The sequence below is a fragment of the Cibotium barometz genome, chromosome 61 (assembly GCF_041138505.1).
Source record: "Cibotium barometz isolate CiBa-2024 chromosome 61, ASM4113850v1, whole genome shotgun sequence".
Lineage (NCBI taxonomy): Eukaryota > Viridiplantae > Streptophyta > Polypodiopsida > Cyatheales > Cibotiaceae > Cibotium > Cibotium barometz.
Genome location: NC_141106.1, coordinates 9,691,537 through 9,698,464, shown reverse-complemented (window position 1 = coordinate 9,698,464; position 6,928 = coordinate 9,691,537).

The following is a 6,928-nucleotide window of genomic DNA, read 5'->3' as shown; positions in this document are numbered from 1 at the left end:
CATGGCTACATGGGATCATATTCAAGGGTCCTCTTGTTCCGCATAGGCAAAGCACATTTTATTTATGCGAGAGTGTGACCATGTCATTTTCTTTTCCACTAGTCCCATATTAGGTCTTTCATGGCACCATGATGCTCCTTAGTGGTTGAGATCTTGTTACATATTGGGGTGATTCTATTTTGGCTTATAGCCATGATTGTTGTATGCTTTTCTCATACTTAATAGAAGTCTCTTCCTTGAAAAAAAATAAAAGATAAAAGTTTATAGTATGAATAGACCCCTAGCACTATAAAAAAACAATAATTTATGGCAAGACGCTTGAATAAAATTTATTGGCAAAAAACTAGCACACTTGAAAGTGTTTGGGTACGTTTCATATGTACATGCACGAGATGAAGTGAGAAGAAAACTAGATCCCAAGGTTAAAAAATGTATCTTTATTGGATATTCCCTTGTGCCCTATACCCTTAATCAAGTATCATGAATACCTCTTTGTCACTTTTCTCCAAGGAAGTTAAAACATTTTAGAGAAGTCAATTTTATTATTATTTTATACAATGCCCATGGTTTAAAATTTTAAAGGATCACCCAAGTAGATTATCAATTTTTCTAGTAGGGTTCAAAAAGACATTACTACTTCATTTTGTTTTCTAGGGGGATCCAAAAAGACACAACTACTTCATTTCTTTTTCTAGTAGGGTTGAAAAATAATAATGATCTTCTTTTTTATCCACCTTTTCCAAAAACTCAATGCAAGTACTTTTGTAAAAGCATTATTCATATAATTCTATTCCACAAAGGAATGTCAAATATGTTTTTAAATAAAATATGTAATATAACCCCTCTCCCATTGGTCTATATTTTGTCCTTTTTACTAATAAGAGGCCCTCTTCCCAATTGTAATAAGAGGCTCTCTTTTAGTCCATCTTGTTTCTAACTTAATGTAAAAATATATCCTAGCGTATGGCTTAAGATGTTCCTAGGATAATTTAATCACGCTAAAATAGAGAATATTGGTAAAACTAACCAATTAAACATAATTGTATTGCTCTCAATGTCCCTTTAACTATCATGTCTCCAATTCTTATGCATCTAAAATAAGTGAAAATAAAGAGTATGTCATAAGCTAATTACATGGAGGATCAAAGCGATATTAAGCACAACACATAGTCTTCCTGAGAAATTCACAAGCCATATCTTATATCACATGAGTGTAAGAGAGGGGGTTTTTGGAAGGGGGGCTTAATCTTATAAGTTAGGGGGTGAGGGGGATTTATCGTGGCGAAGGGGAAGGGGGAGACAAGGGAGCACGGGAGAATGAAAGTAGGGGTTTTATTTCTTCTTGTAGTTTACAATATGTGATCTAGTGTTGTAGTTTGAAAACTTAATTACTTAACTACTCTTTTAGGCTAACCACACACGAAAAAGTTTTTGGAGAGTACATGTAGGTCTTTGTGCTTCTAGCACTTACATCTATGTTACTTACATGGGCTACAACTTGTCACATGTATAACATCATCAATATCTGCTATTTTATTTTTAAACCTTAAATAGGGTACACATGTAAACACCAAAGAACAAGTAACAACAATAGGTTGATTGAATAATTGTGATAACAAAAGTTAGGGTAAAGATAAACTTAAATGACCGAGTATCAATCTAGTATCAATCTTAGCTACAAAATAAGTAATGTAAACATACACTTTGAGGATTAATTATCATGATATTGCCACTAGAATAAGATAGCAAGAATAAAAGAAGATTATAATATTGCCACAATATTTATAAGAATAAAGCTATAATATTCCTCCCTCCAGCTTTTGAGATGTAAAGATGTAAGAACCTCCCCTTCAGTCTCTATAATCATCCCCTAATTCTGAATGCAAGAAAACATTGTTTTACCCTGTTTTGGTCTAGAGAGAGAAAATATTCTAGAGAGGTAATACAGTTTTGAAATATTTTTGGATAAGAAATTTCTCCCAGTCAATAGGAAGAGATCCCTTGAAACAGAATCTTAAAAAGAGTTTTCCAATGTGCATTAGAACTTAATTGAATATGTGAAATCGACATCTTGGCCTAGGGGTATAAAATTTTAAAAAAAATCTTATTAAGGTCCAAAGAGTGTCAAGAAGGGCCAATAAGATTAATCCAAGTGTTGGGATGAGAAAAAGGCAAAGAATATAAGAAAATCTCCCAAAAATGAGTAAGTAACTTTATTCTAGTGTAATTTTCAGTTTAGTATATTTCTATTATCTCTCTACCTTGCCTCTCCATTGTGAAGCTTGGGGCTTCACTAAACCACTTCTTTCTTGAAGATTACCCTTTCATCTTGGTGGCCAAACCTCTTCCATGAGGGCTACACCATTTTTGCAAGGTAAAGAATCAAGCAAACCAAGAGCCAAAACAATGTTGTTTATGCTCTCTTTTTAATGGTATTCTTCTTCCCAACCTCCCTCATTCTTGGGAAGCATTTTATTTTGTAGTTTTTCTCTTAAAACCATGGTTTTCTTGATTATGATGAATTAATGTTTATGTTTAAGCTTTGGTTTATGCACAAACTAACTTTTATATTAAAAGTGGAATTTTTAGCATTATCATTTCATAGTAAATGCGGGGAAACTATAGCAAAATTTTATCAATAGAAAATGAAGGTTTTTGCATAAATTAAATTTTATGCTAAAAGTGCTTTTGAGTATCCTCATTTCATAGTAAATGTGGGAAAGCTATGGCAACATTTTATCATTAGAAAATGAAGGATTTGCATAAACTAATTTTTATATTCAAAGAGGAACCTTGAGCATTCTCATTTCATGGTAAATGTGAGGAAACTATGGCAGAATTTTTACTTATTAAAAAATGAATTTTTTTGTATAATTAAATTTTATGCTAAAAGCGGAGTTTTAAGCATTCTCAATTTATAGAAAATGTAGGGAAGCTATGGTAAAATTTATAGCATTAGAAAATGAATTTATGCATAATAATTTTTATGCTAAAAGTGAAATTTAATCATTATCATTTCATAGAAAATGCGGGGTAGTTATGGAAAAAAAATTATATCATTAGAGAATGAATTTATGCAAAATAAATTTTATGTTAAGAGTGGAGTTTTGAGCATTATTCATTTACCTGAAAAATAAAGAAGGTTTTTCTAGATGAATTATGGAAATGATTAATATAATTCACTTGGATGTGAATGGATGTGAAATGATGTGAATGGATGTGAAATGATGTGATTAGATGTGGATTGATGTGAATAGATGTGGATTAATGTGGGAATGATGTGATTAGATGTGGATTGATGTGGGAAAAGATGTTATTAGATGTGGATTGATGTGGGAATGGTGATTAGATGTGGATTGATGTGGGAATGATGTGATTAGATGTGGATTGATGTGGGAAGATGTGAATAGATGTGGATTGATGTGATTAGATGTGGATTGATGTGGGATGATGCAAATTGATGTGAGATGATGTGATTGGATGTGAGTTGATGTGGAAGTGATGTGATTGGATGTAAATGGATGTGGAATAATGAGAAATGATATGGAATGATGAGAAATGATATGGGATGATGAGAAATGGTGATGAATGATGTTAATGATGAGGAAAGATGGGAATTTTATTGGAACTATAATTGTATGTGAAACCTGTTTTTTAAAGATTGTTTTATGTCAATAATGCTGGGGAAGCATTTTGACTATCTTGTGGAATGAGGTCATGGGGTGACCTAAGTGAAATAGTTGCAATAGTTGACGGAGAGTGGACGTCTCATGTGGCAAGGTCTCGGCCGAGGTCTTGACCAGTTAAAATGGTGAGCTTCTAGTACGGTGGATGAGGGACCAAGGAAGCGGCCTATGAGTGAAGCGCTAGGTGACTTGCAAAGGAACCTAGAGGGTGTTGACCATACGGTGCTCGGGATCTCGCCCAGGATACCCACGTGTGCGTCGAGGAAGAAAATGAGTTGGAGTTGTTTTCTAAACACGGGCATGGATCTAGTTGATTGGCCTTGCCGGTCTTTAACGGATGAGTTCATGGCTCTTTTACATGGATCTTGTTGGTTGATCTAAGAAAATGAGTTGGAGTTGTTTTCTAAACACGGGCATGGACTCGAGGGGGGGCACTATATGTAGAAGACCCCTATCGCGTGCGTTCAAGGCCTATATTTTAAATCCCTTATCTGTGAATTTTTTTATCCATATAATATCCCCTTTTCTTTATGAATCTGTAAATTTTTTTGAAAAAATTTTAAATCATACCCTTATGTAAATATATTTCTGTAAGTTTCATAAATTAAAATTATGCTTCTGTTGAACACACGTGATATTTACATTTTTTTGTGAGTGACCCCCCCAAGGGCATGGATCTGGTTGATTGGCCTTGTCGGTCTTCAACGGATAAGTTCATGGCTCTTTTACATGGATCTTGTTGGTTGATCTTGCTGATCTTCAACTGAGAGTCCATATGGATTTTGTGTGATTATATTCCTAGGTACTATAGGCTAGGAACTATTGAAAAGGCCCCTGAGTGAGCAGGTGGTGAGCGTTTTGGTTGCCAATGATGCCATAGGTACGCTGAGGAAGGAATGAATGGAATACTTGATTATATTCCTGGGTACTATGGGCTAGGAACTATCGAAAAGACCCCTGAGTGAGCAGGTGGTGAGAATTCTGGTTGCCAATGATGCCATAGGTACGCCGAGGAAGGAATGGCTGGAAATTGGATCCTGGAATTGGAACTATCGAAAAGACCCCTGAGTGAGCAGGTGGTGAGCATTCTGGTTGCCAATGATGCCATAGGTACGCCGAGGAAGGAATGGCTGGAAATTGGATCCTGGAATTGGAATACGGAGGACGATGATGGAAACTCTATGGTTTTATTGCAATGTTGTTTTGAAAATAGTTGAGTTTAAGAAAAGGCAATTTTGTATTGGCGTAAGTGGTGTGACTATTTAATTTTTGCATGAGAGTCGGGAGAGTCGGCTAGGGGGCCTGGGAACTCTTTTCCCTGGTACCCGGGACAAAACATAACCAAATTTTTATAATGGATCCTATCAATACAGTGGTTGGGCAGTTGGCTAACCCATGGGATTGGATGGGGTAGGTTGGACTGATGGATTCCTATAATAAAATTCAATTCTGTTCAAGTTACGATAGTTGAAGTAAGTCCCAAGATATTCCTTGTTCTATGGAAAAAGAATCAACGACAGCTGTGCCTCATTTGATGGGGAAAAAAGCATTGGTCTCTATGAACCAAGTGCAAGTTCCTCCTTTGATTCGGCCATGTGACCCGTAGGGTCGGTCGAAATACAAAGAATAGTTAAGACTATTGACTATGTTAGAAGATTTTTCTTTGAGGAATTGCCTATGCGTTCTAGACGGAGGGAAGTTTTTTTCGAGTTTAGTTTTGGAAGAGCCACCGGATTAGTCTCTTGTCTGGACATTCATGGACAAGGCCCTGAGTGGGAAAATTTGCCCTGCACGCAAGGTTACTACTTCCACTGCCAGCACTCCAGAGTTTGATGCGCAGAGGGGGCATGGATCTCACAATAGCCCAATGGAAAGATAGATAGCAAAACAAAGTGTAATAGACAATGCAATAGATAGTGAATTCAAAAATTTTGAGATAGGTACAATGTGATGGTACTATCCAACAATGCGCTCTTAAATAGAGCCTAGATGGTGATCTAGATAGACTCTGGATGAAGGAAGTACTAAGTGTAGAGAGTGTGGATACCCAGAAGCATTGTGGATACCTTAGTTTATAATAACTATATCCATAGAAAGCATTGTAGGTGGTGTTAGATGGGCTAGGGCTCCCACCCCTAGACCCCTTCCAAGCCCCAACTACTAATGCTTACACCCTTGACCATATTCTAACCATCAATGGTCACAATAACCCATCAACGTCTAAGCTGGGGTTTCCACCAATGACTTCTCCTCATAATGGGGGCCTTTATAGATGTGTACCAAACATAGATGTGAGATACATGATAAGAGGCGGGCATTGAGTGTATATTAACACCTTCCCTCAATGTCTGCCTAAAGACATTATATTCTTGACCCAATGGGTAACTTGATGAAGATGCCTGTTATGGCTCACTCAAATCCCCTTCAAAGCACATCCAACAAGAAGATTACTTGGTGAACTGCAACTATTGTGAGGATCTTTCCATTGGCCAAGCTTATAACCCTTAAGGTCTCTAAGCTCCACAACTTCTTGAGAAGCGATTCCACCGCACCTCCCGCGCGAGAGTTGTCACACTGCCGCGTTGCACTACATGTACTCGTCCATCCTCTCACCTCACTTCACTCACACACACTCACTGGCATTGATTAGAGAGAGATTAGCAAGAGTAATACTCTATTACACAATGGGAGCGTTCTTTGTATTATGAGATATATTCACTTATATACATGGCCATAAGTGCTCACACTCACTAAAATTATGGCCGGCCGGGCACTTTAGGCTCATAAGAGGCCGTTGATGAAGATGCTTGTTATGGCTCACTCAAACCCCCTTCAAAGCACATCCAACAAGAAGATTACCTGGTGAACTACAACTATCGTGAGGATCTTTCCATTGGCCAAGCTCATAACCCTTGAGCTCTCCAAGCTCCACAACTTCTTGAGAAGCAATTCCACCGCACCTCCCACGCCAGAGTTATCACACCGCCACGTTGCACTACGTGTACGCGTCCCTCCTCTCACCTCACTTCACTCACACACACTCACTGGCATTGATTAGAGAGAGATTAGCAAGAGCAATACTCTATTACACAATGTTGAAATTTGTGGTGCTTATGCTAGATCAAGAAGATGTGGAGGAGAGAGACCCAAAAATACAAGAAATGAACTTGTTTATTAAGTTGCTTATGCATACAACTTGGCCTTTGCACCATACAAAATGCCTTCTAGCTTTGCCTTTAAAT